A 21730-nucleotide genomic window follows, 5' to 3' on the forward strand; every position below is an offset into this window, starting at 1 on the left:
GCATGCGCTTCAGGTCCTCCTCAGTTTCAGCAAGCAGGGTTGTGTCATCCGCGTAACGCAGATTGTTGATAAATCGTCCACCAATCTTGACCCCACGTTTCTCCTCATAGAGCCCCGCCTCCCGGATAATCTGTTCTGCATATAGGTTGAAAAGGTATGGAGATAGGATGCATCCCTGGCATTTACTGCTTGTGAAAACCCACTGAAGGGTCAGCTATGGTTCAGTTCTGACTTGACGATACACAACAACAACGTGAAGCCATTATGTGTTGGAATCAACTAGATAGTTGTGGTGTTTTTTTGTAAGTAGTTTTTATTTAAGCAGATTGCTAGGTGTTTCTCTTGCAGACTCACCTGGTGGGTTTGAACCATCAACCTTTCTCTTAGCAGCAAACTTAACTATTGTGCTACAAGGGTTCCTTCCTGGTGACCTAAAACAAACAGAAACCTCACTGCCATTCAGTTGGCTCCAGGAGGAGACTGCTCATCTTTCTCCCACGGAGCAGCTGGTAGATGCACATTGCCAACACCAAGGGCTAAGAGAAATGGCAAAGGTAAAGGGCCAGCAAACTAACCAACAGCTCTGGGTGAAAAGGAAGCCTTGAGAGGAGGGAGGATGAACACTGGTGAAACGTGCTGGACCTGGGGAGTGCAGGAGAGGTGAGGCAAAGAGCATGACTGCCAGATGGCAAAACGGGGAGGTAGATAACGTCTGACTGATCCTTTAGAAGGTGAACAAGTCTCGAGGGTGGGTGGTTTTTGGGATGAGACAATAAGATTGAGTTAAAGTCAGTGAACAATCCCAAATATATGAGACATTATGAAGGCAGTGACAGTAAAGCTGAACCATATCACTGCCTGTTTCCGAGTGGCTCAGAAGCTAAGAACTGCTTTATCAATATTCTTCTATCTTCTTCCTTTATTATTTTTAAATGTTTCAATTGTCGTAAATATGTGTATGGGTATGCTGAGGGAGCTGTGAAGACTTAGTGTAAGCTGTGTTATCAGCCTAAAGGCACGTGGTTTGAATCCAGCAGCTTCTCCATGGGAGAAAGACGGGAGTCTCCTCCTGTGTGATTTACAGCCTATGAAAGTCTGCTGAGGAGTCAGCTATGAGTCAGATCTGATTTTATGGTAAATAACAACAACACCACCACCACACATACACACCATCTCACAGCTTTGGTGTCCTAGCAGTAGGAAGTTGAGCTATCAACTCAAAGGCAGTAGTTCAAATCTACCAGCTGCTCTTGGGAAAAAAGTGGGCAATCTCTCCCTGTGCAATTTACAGTCTCTGAAAACCCACTGCTGATTGGTTATAATCAATGGCATACAACAATAAACAACAAAAATATATACAACCAAACATTTGTAAATCCAACCATTTTGACATTTACATTAAGTAGCTTAGAAGTAAAAAAATATTTGGCAACATAACAATTATATGACATTCACTGTCCATAAAGTTTTGGTGGAACAGCCACCTTCATTTATTTATATATTCTCTACATTGATTTTTGTCCTACAATTGCAAGATTAATAGTTATAGTAGACCGCTTGGCCCACAAAGCCGAAATTATTTACTATCTGCTCCTTTTCAGAAGGAAAAAAAAGTGACTGAGAAATTAACTATTAGATTGAATATTCTGAAATTGTTTTTGTCGTTAAGTTCCATCAAGTCACTTGCGACTCATAGCGACCCTGTATATATACAGCAGCTCTGAACCCTGCTCTATCTTGGGCCAATTTCATTGTCTCTGGCACACCTATCCCATTACCCCAATCACTAGGTCACTCCATCTCATCCAGGATCTTTATCTCTTGAGCTGTTTCTCCACCCTCCCAGGCATGATGTCCCTCTCCAAGGACTGGTCCCTCCTTGCAACATGCCCAAAGTATGTCAGATGGAGCTTCAGAATCCTTGCCTCCAAGAAGCAGCCTGGTTTCACCCTCTCCAGGAAAGACCTGTTCAATACTCTTCTCTAGCACCACAGCTCAAAGGCACTGATTCTTCTTCTATCATCCTTAGTCACTGGTAGCTCTCTGATGCATAGCAAGTAACTGCAAATCAGGTACACCTTAGAGTCTAACCCCAAAATTGTTTAAGTACATCAAAAACACTCAAATACTGGCAATTTCATATGGCTACACTTAAAACAGGGGTGCTCTGGTGGCCCAGAAGTAAGGGGATCAAAACCATGAGCTGCTCCTCAGAGGAAAGATGGGCCACCACTTCCCATGTGATTTAGAAAATTTAAAAAACCCAGTGGAGCATCAGCTGTGAGTTGGTTCTGACTCAACGGCACATAACAACAGCACACCTAGTGCAGCAATGAAGCAAAGGAGAGAGAAGCCGATTTAGGTAGAATTTATGGAAATTGTTGCATCAATTTTGAATATCCCTTGGTTGCTAACATTTTTGTCACCATTAGCATCTAGCTCTCACATTCCCTGTAAGTAAATCATTAAGGATTAAAAAGGAACACTGTTGGGGGTGGGTAAGAAGGAACATAGAGAAATCAAGAGAAATTATAAGGATGCCTTCGTGGATGGCCTCACATACATTATCAGTGGTTTAGTGTTTATGCTGGCCGTTCTAAAATTAACTTTTAACTTAGTAAAGATAAAAATCAGAATGCTGCCTCTGTGTATTTCCTTTCAATTATTCTCTGGGTCCTTTGGCAAAACCATTAATATCACCAGTGTCTGACTTCCTTATTTCAATAAGGAAGTCTGTGCTCTGTCAGATGCTGGAACAATTCTTATCCAAGGCCCAAGTGCTGACCTGTCGGCAAGTGAAATAAAACGAATGGCCTACCCAAAAAGGATGTCAAGTTTTGAAATAGTACCTCTTAAAAGAAAAACAAATGAACAAATAACTTTTTGCAGGATTAGAACAATACTTTAGCATTCAATTTTACCTTTATTGAAGTTAAAAAAAAACAAACCCAAAACCTTAATAATGAGCTTGAGACTGACTACATTTCTAAAGATAAAATTTTATCTCTTTATTCATCAGATACATCACTTCATGAGCAATGTGAGAGAAACCTATGTCTTTTAAAAGCAAAAAGTGAAAGTTAATAGAATACATGTAATTTTAGAACACGAACTTTGAAAGGTCTGAAACTCATTAAAAGATATATGAACTCAAAACATAAAAGAGCTCTAATCTCATCAGACATCCAACAATAATGCATAAATTTGTTCATCAGCAAATTCCTCAAAAGCCCAGCATAAACTCAATTTTCCCTTTGCTGTGGATGAAAGAGCAAGCTGGACCAGCCAGGGCTCAAATACTTTGCTGTCAAAACTTGAAGTGGCACAAAACAAACAATTGGATGTTAAGAAGAGTGAATGAAACCCAATGACGGGGCTCTAGGGTGGGGGGAGTAAATCTCAAGACAAGTGAACTCATCCTTCGAAAGAGACAGGTACACTTGCAATCCACAAAAGAGGCACAGTCACGCGGCCATCTACTCTAAAGGCACTGGTAGTGCTGGCTTAACCATGCAGTGGGCATCTGCAACAAAACATGGATCATGGGCTGCAGATAGCGTTCTCTTGGTTAGGAAGTTAAGAAGTGGACTAAGAACCCAAACAAGCAGCTGTCTGCTCTATTCCATGGGTTGTCTCATGATGATTCACGTGTGTCAAATAGAATGGGTCTCTGAGGGTTTTCGAGAACTGAGTTTTGGGAGTAGATCACTAGGTCTTTCTTCCAAAATATCTCTGGACTTGAACTTCTAATCTTACAAGTAATAACAGCCAAGCATATGAACTGTCTGCATCACTCAGGAACTTTTGAACCAGACTTTTTGTTGTTATGTACCATCGAGTGGGAAAAGACCCATTGCTGACCCTCCAGTGACTGATTCAGGTTTGGAAGCAGGAGTGGTGTCAACTTCCTAAATCAGATGCCTCTGGAAACTCTAAAACTCCATAAATTCCATCAATATAAAGAAATTATATTCTAGAATAGAGTTCAGATTTTTTGTTCATATGGTCACTATGCATTGTATTCGACCTGACAACACTTAACCACTACTAAGTGAGACTTGTTGTTGTTATGTGCTGTCGAGTTGCTTGCGACTCATAGCGACCCTATGTACAACAGCTCTAGACTCTGCTCTGTCCTGTACCAATCTCATTGCCTCTGACACACTCATCCCGATTGCCCCAGTCACTGAATCAATCCACCTCCCAGAGGGCCTTCCCCTCCTGTGCCTGCCCTCCACCCTCCCAAGCATGATGTCCTTCTCCAAGGACCGGTCCCTCCTTAAAACATGACCAAAGTATGTCAGATGGAGTTTCAGAATCCTCGCCTCCAAGGAGCAGCCCAGTTTAACCCTCTCTAGGATGAATCTGTTTGTTTTCTTAGCAGTCCATGGCACCCTCAGCACTCTTTTCCAACACCAAAGCTCAAAAGCATCAGTTCTCCTTCTATCCTCCCTGGTCATTGTCCAGCTCTCTGACGCATAACAAGTGACTGCAAAGATCATGGCCTATACCAGACGCACCTTAGTCTCCAGAGACACACCATTGCTCTTCAGTACTTTAGAGAGGTCCCAAACAGCAGACTTTCCCATTCCCATCGCAATACGCCTTTTAATTTCCTGGCTGCTGGTGTCGAGAGTGTTGACTGTGGAGCCAAGCAGACAATCTCAATCTCTTTACCATCCATCCAATTGGTCCAGTGGTGAGAATCTTTGTCTTCTTGACATTGCACCTCAATCCATTATTGAAGGCTGCCGTCCTTGACCCTCTGTAGCAAGTACTTCAGGTCCTCCTCAGTTTCAGCAAGCAGGGTTGTGCATCTGAATAATGCAGATTGTTGACAGGTCGTCCACCAATCCTGATGCCGCATTTCTCCTCACAGAGCCCAGCCTCTCAGATGATCCATTCTGCATATAGATTGAAAAGGTATGGAGACAGGACACATCCCTGGTGTACGCCCTTCCCAATTTTGAACCATGCAGTGTTTCCTTGCTCTGTTCTGACGACTGCCTCTTGGTTCAAGTATAAGTTTCGCATTAGCATGATCAAGTGTTCTGGGATTCCCATTCCTCTCAGAGTCAGCCACAGTTTGTTATGGTCCACACAGTCAAACTCCTTTGCATAATCAATGAAGCATAAATAGGCATTCCTCTGGTACTCCCTGCTTTCAGCCAAGATCCATCTAACATTAGCTAGTGTTGTTGTATTTTGGAGAAACATTGTTCTACTTAGTACATCATTCTTTTGTCAGTTTGCTGTAGGAGGTAATCTGGGTTTGTTGTGGTGCTGAACCTTGTGCCACTGGGGTGTCAAATGCCATAACAGTTTCCTAAAGTAGACAGTGGTTCAGCTCCCAGTTGGAAAACAGGTTTGGAAGCAGGAGTGGTATCCACTTCCTAAACCACATGCCCATGGAAACTCTATGAACTTGGAGAAGCAACAACAGTTACAGAAAGGCATTAAGTCTTTTGTTCATGGAGTCAACACAAGTCATGTTTGACCTGATGGCAAGCAACGACAACAATAACAAATCACACCGGAGGAGACTGCCCATCTCTTTACCCACACAGCATACTTTTGTCCTGGTAGCACATTCCTTACCACTAAGCCACCAGGAATCAGACTACTAAGGTTTATTTCTTGGCTTGAGCCACTGGACAAACCTCAAAAACTTATTGCTGTGGAGTTGGAACTAACTCATAGCTGACTCTTCCGTGGAATTTCCAAGGATGTATAAACAGCACAGGAAGAGCTCATTCATCTTTAACCCTCAGAGTAACTGGAGGATCGGAACCACTGGAATCCAATCACCAAAACAGATTTCAGGTTAGTAGTGAAACTGTCCACAGGCTCCGCTGCGTGGTTTTCAGCAAGCTTTCCCTGTCTCATATTCTCACGTGTAACATGGGATAATTAATTAGCAATACTTACCTGACAGGTGCTTACTTGTAAGAATTAAAGAGGCAATGCATTTAGGATAGTAAGACTGTAGGAAAGCAACTGTTAAACAGTGGTTTATATTCAATATTTTAGTCAGTGCTGGTGACCCTAAACATGAGAAAGGTTACCATTATCTTCATTTTATTGGCCCCAGTGACATCATATGCAAAACAATTCTGTTTAACATGCAAAAGAAACCTGTCTGGCATTTTCTGATAATATCTTAGGGTTTAAAGGGTATATTATGTTCAGATGAACAATGTTCTAGTAATTAGTAGCATGATAGTCTACAAATGGATCATGGGTATTGCAAGAATTGTGACAAGTCACATGGTTCCACAAGTAAGCTTTTGCAAAGGCACGCAGAATATTACAGTAAAGGTACACTAAGAGCAAAAAATGTAATTTTTCCCCTTACAATTGCATTTTAAAATTGACATTTTAACTGAAAGTAGTCTGTTTTGAATAAATTTCACCATGTGTTAACTCATAGACAGAGTTTGGTTTGTTTCCAGATTAAAGCCTTGCTATTATCTGAGCAAATATTTTTACCTTTGTCTTCAGATCCTGGACAAAACTCAGTTAACAATTCAAGCCACCCTAATTTGCAAGGGGTTCAAATCTGTTGGTCATAAAGTCACTGAGTCAACTCAATAGCACCTAACAAAAACAACAATTTGCAAGGGAAAGAGTATGTCCATTGAAACCTTGGGTCTGAGCAAGGTCAATCTGAGTTCCATTTAAAGATGATTCACCTCTCTACTCACACCACAATTCAACACTCTTGGCACCAGCAGTCAGGAAATCAAAAGACAAATTGCACTGGGAATATCTGCTGGCAGGGACCTCTCCAGAGTACTGAGAAGCAAGGATGTCAGTCTAGAGACTAAGATGCACCAAATCCAAGCCATGGTCTTCGCAACTGCAACTTGCTATGCATGCATCAGAGAGCTGGATAATGACTAAAGATGACAGAAGAAGAATCGTCTTTGAGTTGTGGTGCTAGAGAAGAGTCTTGAACCTAACCATAGACTGCCAGGAAAAAAAAAATAGGTCTATCTTGAAGGGGGTGAAACCAAGTCTCTCCTTGGAAGCTAGGATTTTTTCTTTTTAATTTTTAATGTACCATCACAGAGCAAGAGAAAAGTACCATACTGTATACAAAGCAAAATTCACTTGTATCAAGAACAGGAAAGCACCAGAAAAACAAACAGACTCCAGAACTGACACAAATGTTCAGCACCCTAATTAAACAGTAGCTCAAATGCTACTGACAAAAGAAAAAGTAATTAATTATCATCCAAGGATAGCCCAAAAGATTTAGACATCAAGTTTCCCAATTAGGCAAGAAAACACTTCCTATGGGTAAGACATGGCAGTGAACATTTCACTACAGCACAAAAGCTTTGCTTCCCGGAATCACTGAATGAAATTGACTTAAATAGAGACTTCTGGTAAAGTAAGTAGAATGCAGAGTGGTTGCTACCTATTTTTATTACTAATTTTAATGGGGATAATTGCATTCTAAAGTTTAACAATAAAATGTACAGGTGAGAGGAAAGAAAAAAAGTAGGATAAAGAAGTTTGAAAAGTCCCCAGTCATGGTGACAGAGTTCACAGAGCTCTACAACCGGGGTGGGAAGAACATTGTCAACATTCAGACTGTCATTTTTTCCAATTTTTAAGCTCCATCTCACATACTTGGGGCATGTGGCCAGGAAGAACCAATCCTTGGAGAAGGATGTAACACTCGGAAGGGTGGAAAAATGGTGCAGAAGAAGATCTCAGAAGAGATAGATTGACACAGTAACTGGGGCAATGGTAGTTGGTGTGTCAGAATTAGTGAGACTGGCTCAGGACAGGGCAGGTTTCAGAGGTGCTGTACATAGGGTCACAATGGATCACAGGCAACTCGACAGCACATAACAACAGCAACAATTATAAGTCTACAAGTAAAAGGATTTAGGAACAGGATGCCTAAAGTGAGCCATACCTATTCCCAGTAGAGAAGTGGCTGCAGAAATCAGAAACCAACACTCCTGTCCACTGCGCACTGCTGTTAACTTGGTCCTAACACAAGGTTCCACAAACCCTCCATCAGGTTTCCGACGCTGTTATTTTTATCGGAAGCATCTATCCATCTTTCTCTCAAGAAATGGTGTGTGGATTCAACCTGCTGGTCTCATGTTATTATCTTGAGACCTCACACACTATGTCATCAGGACTCACTCCACCTTATAGGCAGTATGTTTATCCTAACACCACTGATGTCCTTATAGTGACCAGCAGTTAGAGCCTACTAAGCAGGTCTTGGAAGACCAGATGGCTCTGTCTTAACCTGACATCCTACTGTGGAGAACAGAAATTACAGAGGCCAAAGGCAGACCCAGCGATAGCAGAAATGCAAATTCTCATGCTTATTCTTTTAATTTAGAATAATCAAAAGCTGGTTTACCATCTCTCAGGGTAAGCTGAGGTTCTCTGCATTGAAAGTAAAGGTTCTAAGGTTTCTTTTCAAGCCATTTATTCTATGTCTGCTGCCATACAAAATGTAACGAATTCACAGAGTTAAGATTAACTTACACAGCACATCGGTAAAGTATGACTTCTATATGGTGATGTCATACATGACCCTGAGCTGTCTTACATTCTGTCTGGGCTTCTGAGGCCTTAAATCGCATGGGAGGAGATGGCCCACCTCCTCTCATGAAGTCACTGGGGAAGTCGAACCTCCAGAGGAATAACTCCCAAAAGACTATGACACAGGTCTCTACAAAATAGAGATTTAATGAATTTAAACTTCCAATCCCAAACTAGATCTTTAATACGGGGCTCTGGAAATCAGCCTCAAATACTGCTGTTACAGGCCCCTAATTTGGCTTGCTTTTGCTCTTAACAAATTTGCCCTACAAGACCTTCTCTACTCCGTCTTCCTTTACAACCTAAGCACTCACTCATTCATTACCAGATATTTTGGTCAGGACATCGTCCATCTTTCTCCATGGAGCCTCTGGTGAGTTTGAGTCACCAGAGAGGCACAGCGTTTGGGTTAGAAGAACTCCTTACAGACTATGACGTCACTGTTCCCTCTGTAAACACTAACCATTGTCATTCTCCTATCTACAGTACTAGTCACTGAATGCCTTCAGCATATCTGCATCTGCATAATACATATGCTAAATCTGCCCAGACAAGTTCATTCTTTGCCTTTCTTCTGGTCTATCTCTGGTCTCAAATGACACTCTAATATTCCTTGTCTAGATGGTCCAATAATTCCAAGGTACATCTCTGTTCTTCTAGCTGTTTCCTTTTACCCACAATTAGGTCTCTGGGACTATAGATTCTCCCTCATAACTATGAAGAATAGGAACCTCATATTCTCATGCCTTATCAAAAGCCTTATTACACCTTCCAAAAGAACAGCTTAAACCTTCTTGGTAGTTGGCTTCTCCCCAATAAATCCAATACAGATAGATCTTTTGCCATCATGATTCTGGCCAGCTTTTTCTATGCTCAAATTCCTTCAAAAAATTCTGAATATTTCAACATTTACATTCCTGAGTTTACCACAGAAGTCTTCATAATCTGGCCCCTCCCCACACGCTCAGCTTCCCCTCATCTGTTCTCCGCACACTCCTTTCTTCTCCTCAGCCATAACAATCTGCCCATGGTTCGCAGAAGGCACCATGGTGCTACACACAATTCCCTCACACGTGCCTTGCCCTCTACCCAGACTTTTCGTGTCTAGTAATGGCTCACTTGTCCTCTGACATTAGTTTAACACTCCATAATCCTGAATCCACATGACATGCATTTCTTCATTGTGACTGTCAAATACAGTACTGTAACCATTAGGAAGTCCAGGGCTTACACTGACAGAAATCAACAGGAATTTAGATTGGCATCTAAGGTCTGGTACTACAATTGACTGACCTTAAGCCAGCTAACTGACTTTTCTAACACTCAGCTAGTTAGTTAGGAAATTGGATTGCTGTGACGAGTAAGAGAACAAATAAATGTGGCACTGTTTTCTAGGTGTTGGAGAGCTGACACTTACTTAAATAGAGACTCTATGTATAACAGACTAAAACATTGAGCAGTGTTGGGCCATTCTTACCATTTCTGCTGTGCTTAAGGCTACTATTGCAGTCACTGTGTCAACACGTTGTTGTGTTATTATGCACCATCGAGTCACCTGTGACCCACAGTGACCCTATGTACAACAGCTTTGAAGCCTGCCCTGTTGTGAGCCACTGACTCAGTCTCACTTGACTCTGACACATCTAACCTCTGGCTGCCCTAGTTACCGTATCAATCCATCTCATCTGGGATCTTCCACTCCTGTGCTGCCCCTCCGCCTGTCTGAGCATGATCTCTTTCTCCAAGGACTGTTTCCTCCTGCCCACATGCCCAGAGTATATGAGATGGAGCTTCAAAATCCTAGCCGCCAAAGAGAAAATTGGTTTAACCATCTACAAGACAGATTTGTTTGTTCTCTTGGCAGTCCATGGTATGCTCAATACTCTTTCCCAGCACCGCAACTCAACTTTATTTGAGGAGACTCTCTCTTTTAGATACTACCTTTCTTTCCAATCTTCCTCCACCTCAGTTATATAGGGGTGTCTCCTAGAGATAGGTGATTGGCCCATGATGGTTAGTTAACCCAAAATTAGTCAATTAGGGCTCTGCTGGTATAGTACATAATAAAGGGGGCTGCTAACTGAAAGGTTAGCACCAGTCCTCTAAAGCAGAATGAAAGAACATCTCATAAACATTTCAGCCTTGGAAACCAATGGTGAGTCACTATAAATGGAAACCATATACACAGAAAATGAAATCACAACAAGAGGACAGGGAAGAGAAAGAGAGATAAACATAGGAGACGATGTGGGAGAACAGATTAGAGAAAGAATCTTCATGGAGTATTTGAATATCCAACAACAAATTATTCTAGATTTTCTGTCTCTTGTATGCTAATAATACCCAACTTAAAACATACACTAACTTGCACTTGTTGATTGCCGTCAAGTCAAGCACGACTCAAAGCAACCCTATGAACAAAAGACTGCCTTTCTAGAGCTATCATCATTTCTCAAAATTCATAGAGTTTCCAGAGGCATGTTGTTTAGGAAGTGGATGCCATTCCTGCTTCCGAACTTGTCTTAAACTGGGAGCTCCACCAAACACTGTCCACCATGGGTAACAGTTATGGCATCTGACATCCCAATGGCACAAGTCTCAGGATTATAGTAACCCAGGTTACCTTCATACAGCATATTGACAGAAGAGTTCTGTACTACTCAGAAGACTGTTTCTCCAAACTATAACAACCACCAACTTTTAAATATAAAAGCCTTCCACTAGGTCTTGACTCTAAACAAGAGGCTTAAATAAATAAATTAAAAAAACAACCAATATAATCTGTTGTTGTTATGTGCCTCGAGTCGCCTGCAACCCATAGTGACCCTATGTACAGCAGCTCTGAAGCCTTTCTTGTTCTGAGCCAGTCTCACTAATTCTAACACACCAACTTCCTTTGCCCCAGTTACTGTATCAATCCATCTCACCTGGGGTCTTCATCTCCTGGGCTGTCTGTCCACCCTTCTGAGTATGATGTCCTTCTCCAAGGACTGGTCTCTCCTTGTCACATGCCCAAAGTATGTGAGATGGAGCTTCAATATCCCATACCCTCCAACGAAAGACTTAGTTTCACCCTCTCCAAGAAAGACCAGTTTGGTTTCTTGGCAATCCATGGTAAGTTCAAGATTATTCTCTAGCACCACAACTCCAACTCATAGGACTCATAGCGACCCTATGAATGAAAGGCCTGAGCACCGTTCGTACATACAGTTTCCAGAGGCAAGCCATTTTGGAAGTGGATACTGCTCCTGCTTCCAGGCCTTTAGTTCATAGGGTCACTATGAGTCATCTACGACTCGACGGCACCTAACAACAATAACAACGACATAGAGAGAGCTAAGTTGGCCTAGTGGACACAAAGTTATGCTACCAAGCCGAAGGTGGGTGATTTTAATCTGTGACTCTCAGACTGCGTTCAAATTGTTTTCCTGTCAAACATTCTTCTAGGTGGTATAGCACTGGTCTATGAATTGCTGTACAGAGGTAACTCGTGGTTACTGTGATGCTAAACACTGGGACACTGATGTGCCAAATGTGGTGGTAATGGTTGCTTATGGTGGACAGTGTTTGCTGGAGCTTTCCGACTAAATCAAGCCTGGAAGCAGGAGCGGCATCCACTTCCGAAATGGCTTGCCTCCAGAAACTCTATGTATGAACAGTGCTCAGGCCTTTTGTTCATAGGGTTGCTATGAGTCATCTATGACTCGATGGCACCTAACAACAACAACCACCACAACTCCAAGGCATCAATTCTTCTTCTGTCACCCTTAACAATGTCCTCTCTGAAGCATAACAAGTAATTGAGAAGACCATGGCCTAGATTAGGCACATCTTTGTCTCTAGATTCATATTATTGCTTTTTAGCACTCTGGAGAGGTCCCTGACAGCAGATTTCCCCATTGTAATTCATATTTGACTTCCTAGCTGCTGGTGTTAAGAGTGTTAATTTTGGAGTCAATCAAGTTGTAATTGCTAACAACCTCAAAACTCCATCTATCATGGTGCTGCCAGTTTGCCCAGTGGTCAGAATCTGTGTCTTCCTGATATTGAGCTTCAATCCATATTGAAGACTACAGTCCTGGTCCTTTTGCACCAAGTGCTTCAAGTCTTCTTCACTTTCACCAAGCAAAGCTGTGTCATCTGCACATCGTAGGTTGTTAATGAGTCTCCCTCCAATCTTGATGTCACACTCCACCTCATAAAGCCCTGCTTCCCAAATGATGTGTTCTGCATTCAGATTGAAAAGGTACGGGGACAGGATGCATCCCTGATGCACTCCTTTCTTGATTTTGATCCATGCTAGGTTTCCTTGCTCTGTTCTCAGGATGGCTTCCTGGTACTTTTTATACTCGCACTATTAATATAAAAATCATAGCATCTTTAAAATCTTACTAGATTTTGTGTCCATAGAGACTAACAAACAGCAGACAGTCAAATACCTAAGCAACAATGTACTGACTTCAGAGGAGAAAAAACAAGTTGGGGTCCCAAACCTTACCACAATCGCAAAGATCTCTTGATATTATCCCGTTATAAGGGATAAAAGAGGACTTTAGAATTACCTACTCCCTCACTCCCTAAAATGCGCATGCTTGAGAGCTATGATCAGAAAGAGGCAATGAGGTACACTGGGCCAAATCTTGCCAGAGAAGCACCAGAATGAAGATTTCACTCTCAGTTCTGCAAAGTTCCTGCTAAGACACACTCATTCTCCTGAATATTAACAGTTGAGCTAATCTGGTTTAGTGGGGGAATTTTAAAAGCCCCCCAAAACATGAAATGAGCTGTAGTCTAAGAATAAATGGTAAGTTCATGTAGAGGAATATTCCTGAAGCTTTCCTCCAGGAGAGAGTGAGATGTTCACCATCCCATCCAGGACTGTAATGTGGAGTCTTAGAAACTGCTGGAAATTCCAGACTCTCCATGAGGTAACTGTTTATCTTCCTGATTGCATTTCAATCTAGACATTAAAATAGATCTCATTGTTTCCAGAATCCTGACTCTAGTAAGAAACTGAGTTAGAGGATGAGAATAAATTTTAATAGCGGAACCAGGAGCATGAGAGAGGAAATCAGGAGGAAGAATTTTTCTTCATAACAAGGGTCATGAGGGTAATTTCCATTCCATTATGTTTCCAAATTGCAGAGAGTTTTGGATCCTGGTTGCAACATATCCCTTCTGCATTGATACGAATATAAACTATTCAGTAAATAATAGAAGTTGTATAAAACTCTCACAGTGCATGCTATTGGAATACATACTGTCTATCTTATTAACATCACGACTTAAGTTGGTGTACTTTTTTGGTTTTTTTTTCTGCTGCTGTTGTTGTGTACCATGGAATCGGATCCAACTAGCATAGGAGGATATAACCCCTTCTTCTTCAGTGGAGCATCTGGTGGATTCGAACCATATGACTTTGGGATTGCAGTGCAGCTTCTTCTTGCTACTAGGCCACCAGCGCTCCCTTAAGTTAGTGTACATTTTGACCAACATTAAAGTGAAATAGTAGTCATACAAAGCAGTGATGTGTTTCCAGGAGAGGCTAGGCCCTGGGGAGGAATACCTAGCTTGGAAAGGAAGACCTCTATTGAAAATTGAGAGAGACTGACACAGTGACTACAAAAATAGACTTTTAAGCACTGCAAAAATTGTGAGGGCACTTCAAGTTTCATTTTGTTGTACAGAGGGTGGCTCAGAATTGGAGCAGACTTAATGGCTCTTAACAATAACAAAAACGAGGAAGAAAGAAGAGTTTTGAGCTAAAAAGGGGAAGCCAGGTCCGAGATAGAATGTATTAGTTTCTTGGGAAATATTCTGCCTTTCTGCTTGGTTTAAAGAATAGCAAGTACTGACATTTAAAATAGCATCCATGCTTAACAGATTCTAGCACTAATCCAAAGATGATGTTAAAAAACTGTTCCAAAATAGATTCTCACAAATTCCTAAAAATTATAATTAGCAAATTACTAGAGTTGTTGTTAGGTGCTGTCAAGTCATGTATGACTCATAGAGACCCTAAGAACAATGATCTGAACCCTGTCCTGCTCTGTGCCATCCTTACCATCTCCAACATGCTGGAGCCCACTGCTACAGTCCCTGCATCAATCCATTTCACTGAGGGTCTTGCTCTCTTTTGCTGAACCTCCACCTTTACAAGCATGACGTCCCCTTCCAAGGAATAGCATCTCCTAACAACAAACTCAAACTATGCGAGCTGAAGTTTTGTCATCCTTGCCTCTAAGAAGCACTCTAGCTGCACTTTCTCCAAGACATAGAGTCACTGAAAACAATAACTGACTTTTTCAGTAACTCTAAATCCCAAATCTATGTTGTTGCTGTTGTTGTTAGGTGCCATCAAGTAGTAGACGACTCATAGTGACCCATGAACGAAAAGCCTGAGCACTGTTCACACACAGAGTTTCCAAAGGGAAGCCATTTTGGAAGTGGATGCCGCTCCTGCTTCCAGGCTCAAACCTATGTAGACATCTTAAATTTAAATTTATATTTTTGCAGTCAGTCAAATATTTACTGAAATACGCATAGTTTTAAACTTTCAAATTATTCTTCTAAAAAATTAGATCCAGTCTCTGGGAAACAGAGATTTTAATGTACATTTATAAAAAATCTTGTCATAAACCATCTAGTGGCCTATCAGTGCAGTAAATCACATGAGAGATTATCCATTTTTCTCCTGCAGAGTAACTGGTGGATTTGAACCATGTGCTTTTGGGTTGGCAGCACATCCCCTTAACCACAAGGCCACTAGCACTCCCAAGGAGAGATACATCAAGACCTTATAACTATCATATTTCCAGGACCTCATTCCTCACTGTAGCAAAAGGTCTGCAAAGGGCTCAGGAGACAGGCACCTACTGAACTAAAGGATCTTCTAAATCAGTTACTCTGTCGAGTCAAATACTAAAGAACTGAATTAAGTAGTGTCTAAGGAGCAGAAAATGGGCCAGGGGGCATGGACTATAAGCATCTTTCTGAAAGGGCTAGAGGAAGTGAGAATAGCCTTTCATCGCTCCAGAGCAGAAAGCAGATAAAGAGAGCCCATAGCCCAGCCCATGGTATCTCTAGAGACACAACAGCAGCAAGAAGCTTTTTTATTCATTGTAGACTCACAGACTTTTACTTACAGTGGTGGTACTGAGAATGGGGTTTATTAGGGAAATAAGGTGGAAAGTAGTGGAGGCAAAGACTACCACCTAATGCAAATGCAGGTTTTAGCCCAGAAGTCCCAGGGTACAATTCTTCAATTAGTAAAAGACTTGGTTTCAGCTCAGCAACCCAAATTCAAGAAGCCTCTGGTTTCCCCACCCAGCAAGGTTTGCCTCAGAGCAGTTAAAAGTCAGCTTCTCCTTCAAGCATCTGGCAAGAATAAATCTTTAACTGTAGCCTTTATCTCAGGGCTCTTCTAGTTACATCCTAACACAGTCTCTCCACCATCATCACCAGGGTCTTGTCACCCGAGTCTCACTCCAGTCTCCCTCAAGTTGTGCTGCTTGAGTATAGGAAGCACTTGCTTGTGTGCTTGCATGCTCTTGTGTGCTCGCTCTCTCTCTCTCCCCCCTCCCTCCTTCTTTTATCCTAGTTTCACAGCTGTTGATGATTTGCAAGACCATGTGTCTACAGTAGGGTAGCTGGAGACCAGAGGAGGCTAAGGTAATGGGGGCTGGGGAAAGGCGGAAGAAGCCAACTTTAACACTCCAAGTAGGATGTTCTTAAAGGCCTCCCCACGAGTGTACTGATTCAAGTGAATAGTAGAATAAATAAGCCTAAAAGTTGGTAGGAAAAACTACCCCAGTTTGGAGAGTAATGAAAATCCCACCTCCTGTGAAGCCCCATAGAACCCATAGAACTAAGTAAATCAGGACATTTGTCTCTTCCTAATGTCCACTTGCTTTTTTAAGTAAAATAGTCATAATTTGATAAGCTACAATCACAACTGTTATAGATACTAGACAGAATGCACAATAACCTACAGGATATTAATTTGGAGAAGCCAGAAACAGCAAACTGTTCTTTAGATGTACACAGACAAGATCATCTCTAATGAGCAGAAACAGGTTGCCTTGTTTCAAAGCCCAAGAATCAGATCAAATGTTGAATAGTTGTGATGGCGAAAATATGAAGTTCCTAATCAGTAATACTAAAAGAAGAATGTGACTTACTAGGACTCAATATTCAAAGTGTAATGAATTCTGTCCAAAGCAGGTTCCTTGGATCTACTGGCTTTCAAGCTGTATGAATCCAATTTTCCTGATACCAGCCGGAACTTAATAACTTTTCATCTGAAGTATTCATGACATTTGAAGTCTCTTGGTCTATTAGGGGCTGTCAAGTGGAAATTAACTTGGACATGAACATATTTTTTTTTTCTCCTTTGCACGCCTACTCATTTGTGTGTCGATGCCAGACACTAGGAGTTTTGCCTTGTTGAGTGTTGGATATTTTTCTATACTTACAAATGTCCTAAAGCTTTGTTCTGAAATACATTTTAACTATTTGAAAATCGTTTGATCCTTTCAGCTCTTTTAATATTGGTAGGGAGAAGTACAACAGAGTTTAATGAAGAGTTTACCATTCCCTATAAGACTTCTGTGAGTTCTCGAATCAATGTCCCATGAATGAGGTTTTCCTGGTGGGATCAGGAACTATTCTTGACTCTTGATGAGAACTATTCCCTGCACTCCTTTTAAGCAGTTTCCTCTACAAGCACTGCTAGTTTCCTCTTACGGATGCACTGATGAGAATTCTGCTGACAACTTGAGGGTAAATTCTGCAGATTCCCGGAGTTCTCTGAGTAACTTCGCTTTTGCCAGTACCTGTTCTGTGAAATTCGGTACCTTAGTCTATCCAAAGCCTTTAGCTCTATCTCTTCAATTCAGGGAGTTTGCTCAGTTGCTCTAGTGTCCCTTCTGTGATGTCAAAAGTTGGGGTAACTACAGGGCTCACATCATTTGCTTCCATCTCACAAAGATCACAGTCCTTTCCTGCCTGGGGTTCAGCATTCCCAAAGTCATTGTTTCGTACAGTTGGCCTACGGTTTTTGTTGATTTTGTTTTGAGCTTGTTTTAGGAGGTAGATAAAATAAGCACTTGGTACTTAATCTGGACTGGAAATGGAAATGGAAGTGTCCCAGGTTTCTTTTCAATAGGAAAGCTTTGACAACAATTTGAAAATGAACTGATGCCAAGGAGGATCTGACATCATATCTGGCACCACACCAAATAATGACATATTAGAAAGTGAAGTTATGACTTCGGTAAGTAGACTGGGCGATCACAGGAGCTGGAGAGATAATAGAGTTTTTAAAGATGATCATATCCATGGTTATTTTATTATAATCATCTATTTCATCTCCAGAGCTAAGCTATTAAATTCTCTCTCTCTTTTCATTGCCACTGAGCTGGAAACAACTCATAGCTTACCCTCCAGTGGGTTTTCAGAGGCTATAAAATGAATGGGAAGATAATGGTGCTTGCATGATTTCTGGAGGCTGCTGCTTCAGATCTCGGCCAAAATGACAACAGCAGCCAGACTACCATTTGAGCCTGCAAGAAGTGGAAACGGAGGTGATTTGAGCCAGCGTTCCAAGCAATATTCAAGCAGAGACTTACACTCAGACAATGATAAAATATAGACAAACAACAACTCAGGATGCCCCTGAAGAAGTTCATGATCGTGACTTTAGAAGAGAGTTGTGAGAGAGCAAGCTGCTGCAAGAGAAAGAAAAAAAAATAGTGAGAGATCAGCCCCCCCACCCGTGAACATACAACTTCTTTTCCAGTGTCAAAGAAGCCGAGGCTAGACCAGCCTCCTGCTGCTAACCCTGACGCAGATGATCCCCTAATAGATGAGGAGGGTGAAGATAAAGATTTTGAAGAAGAGTGATGAGAATGATACTGTAGCTCTTCTTGCAGAATTAGAAAAAAATTTTTAAAAAAGGAAAAATACTGAAGAACAAGCCAGGAAAGAACAAGAACAAAAAGCTGAAGAAGAGAGAATCCACCCCAGCCTCAGGCTACCTTCAAAGGAATAAGAAGATGGGATGGTGATGCTGTCTTTAAGAACTGGTGCAAAAGGGATAGATGAGCAGAAGACAGACAAAAGATTTATAAGTGATATGCTGCAATCTGAACTTCTCAAAAGTTCATGGAGAAAGATGCTCTGGTGGCCTAAGAAGTGGTAAGAAGTTGCACTGCAATCCTGAAGGCATGTGGTTTGAGGCCACCAGCAGCTGTTCCTCAGGAGAAGGACGGGCAAGCTCCTCCTGTGCGGGAAAAGGATGAGCAATCTCCCGTGCAATTAACTGCATCTGCAAACCTGCCAGACGGTCAGCTATGGGTCAGTTCTGACTCCACTGCACACAACAACAATAGCAGTACAGTTTTATATTCTTAACTGTTAAAATGCTGCAAAATGTAAAAGATTGACCTAACTATTTTAGTTTGGTGGTTTCCTCCCCATCTTGCCTTCTAATTGTGCATAGTCTTCCTAATTTTAAGCATCAAGATAGCTTAATTTTTTTTAGGGATATACAGTTCGATAGTGGGCTTGGAATTATTCTTTGAATCTTCCCAATTACGTGTGATTTCTGTTTAGTACAGAGACAATATTTGGCTTTTAAGAAATTTAAAAAAAAATAGAATGGGAAGATATTGCTCATTTTTCTCTCATGGAACAGCTGGTGGATTCAAACTGCCCACCTTTGAGTTGGTAGCCCCACTCCCTTAGCCACTAGGTCACAAGAGCTCCCTGAACTATAAATCACATATGAGTGATTTTCTGTTGTGTTTTGTTTGGTTGTTGTTTTTTTAATTGACACAATACATCAGCCACTTTTAAAGAGTAACTTACAAATCTTCACATGTGGGGTCAGACTCAATGGGCACAGGAAAAAATATGTGGAACCATATCATTTCCCTCCCTGCCTCCTCATGGAGCATAAGAGGTTAATGTATGCTGACTGTGCAAGGCAAAGGCAGTCAAAGGAAGAGCTGTCTTAATTACCACAACATCTCTAGCACCTAACTAACTGGCCGGCATAAAGAAGGTATTCAGATGTTTAACAAGTTATTCATTCAGCAAAGAAATACTACTACTTCAAGAAGCTAGACCTAGAATACAAAATCCCTTTAGAGATTCCAAGACATTTTGAATGAATTACTCAAATTATTTTGTGGTTTAGTTGGAGCAAAAGAAAAAGAGTAATGGCTGGGAGCAAAAATGATGAGCTGAGTATAACAAGGAAAGGAAGAGAAAGCAGCGGTTAATAAAATATGTGTGTGTGTGTGTGTGTGTGTGTGTGTGTGTGTGTGTGGTCTCATCACCACACTTACTCCAATAGCATATAAGGCTAGAAATCAAGTCAGAGATAGAATCTAGTCATAAAAGAGTCACCTAAGATCACTCCTCCCCACACTTGTCAGATCCAATTTCAAAGGACTCAAAAAACTTTCTTGCCACACCTAGACTTGAAAGCAAAGGGCTTTGGAAGAAAGAGCTTTTAAAAGGTAGATTCCTATTGCATTAGGACAGAATGAGTACTGAATTTCTCATATTTTACCTGTATTTCTCTAAATGTAGTTTCTGGACCAAATAACTTTCTTTCTACAAACGAGATGAGAAAAGACAAAATAATCAAGGCATTATACAAATAACAGATCTGTTGCAAAATATATTTGCATAAACACTTCAGAAAGAAAAATACTAAATTATTCTATGCATTCAGGGAGGGTTTAGAGCTGCTCGGGAGGGACATTTGTGGAAGAAGCTGAGACAATTTACATCCAATCAGTTTTTAGTGAATTCTTACTGCTAATCCATCCTCTAAAACCTTTTTTATAAGTGAATCTAAATTGGGGGCTGTCATGAAGCCTCTATAATAATATCTCAAGATAAGATCATACCATTTGTGATAAGATCACAAATATTCAACACTCATTGCATATCAAGCATTTAAAAATAATTTTAATTTTATCATGCTGTTGGATAGAGCAGGGTTTAGGGCTCTTGTACATAGGGTAGCTAAGAGTCGCAAGCAACTCGACAGCACCTAACAACAACAAAAACAACAACATCATCATAGTATTGTCATTGAAGTATTTTCTCAGCCTTCTTTTCTCTAAATTAAACCACTCTGCTTGATCTTTGTACTTCATCTCTCTGTAAAACCACTGCCATCAAATCCTTTCCTCCCTGTAAGAGCACAATCGCCTTGTAGAATTTCCAAAGCTATAAATAGATATGAAAACACACTGTCAAATATTTTTCTTGTAGAACTGCTGGAATAAATTAGCAGGCTAACTATTAACTACCACATGACAGGTCTCCTTTACCCATCTATAAATTCTGGTAAGAAGCTGTGCTGCAATTCCAAAGGCACGCAGTTTGAATCCACCAGCTGCTCCACAGGAGAACGACAGGAAGTCCCCTCCCTTACGATGTACTGCCTCTGAAAACCCACCGGAGGGTCAGTTAAGGGCTGGTTCCACCTTGATTGTACTCAACAACAAGCTATATCAAGAGTTTAGTATGCCATTCATAAAACATCATATTGCTTATTTGAAGGATAAATTCCATGAGGAAGATGTGTTCAGATCCACTAGTAGCTCTGAGGGATAAAGATGGATACTTCCCTTCCATGTGATTTATAGTCTTGGGAAATCTCCTAGAGTGTCAGTTATAAGTTGGTTCTGACATGATGACAATGAGTGAATGACTGAGTGATCTGTATCCATTTGCCACAAGTCATCAAATTACTATTTTGGGTAAGTCTCAAGATGCAGACTATAATGTGTTTGATCTGCTCAGCAAAACATCAAGGTTCAAATCCAACAGCAGTTTCATGGAAGAAAGAAAGAGTCTCCTCTTAATAAAAATTCCAGTCATGGAAATCTGATAGAGGGTCACTATGAATTGGAAACAATTCAGTGGCTGTAAGTTTAAGGCTGTATTTCATTTTATTATTTTTGTGTGTACCGTCAAATCGGATCTGACTGGTACAGGAGGAGATTGTCCCTCCTCCAGCAGAGCATCTGATGGATTCGAGCTGCATACCTCTGGGATTGTTGTACAGCTTCTTGCCACTAGGCCACCTAAGCTCCCTAAGTATGAGGCTTTTGACCTATTTAAAAAAAAA

General features: G+C 41.1%; 1 protein-coding gene and 1 pseudogene across 1 annotated transcript in view; one reads left to right on the forward strand and one right to left on the reverse strand.

Annotated features, from left to right (window-relative positions):
- Positions 1-21730, reverse strand: part of PPM1H (protein phosphatase, Mg2+/Mn2+ dependent, 1H) — a 440657-nt gene that overhangs the window by 298711 nt on the left and 120216 nt on the right. The gene's annotated exons all lie outside the window — the stretch shown is intronic.
- Positions 18110-18628, forward strand: LOC102851928 (annotated as a pseudogene).

Source organism: Elephantulus edwardii, unplaced genomic scaffold, assembly GCF_000299155.1.
Source record: "Elephantulus edwardii isolate Elephantulus edwardi_28Jun2011 unplaced genomic scaffold, EleEdw1.0 scaffold00047, whole genome shotgun sequence".
Taxonomy (NCBI): domain Eukaryota; kingdom Metazoa; phylum Chordata; class Mammalia; order Macroscelidea; family Macroscelididae; genus Elephantulus; species Elephantulus edwardii.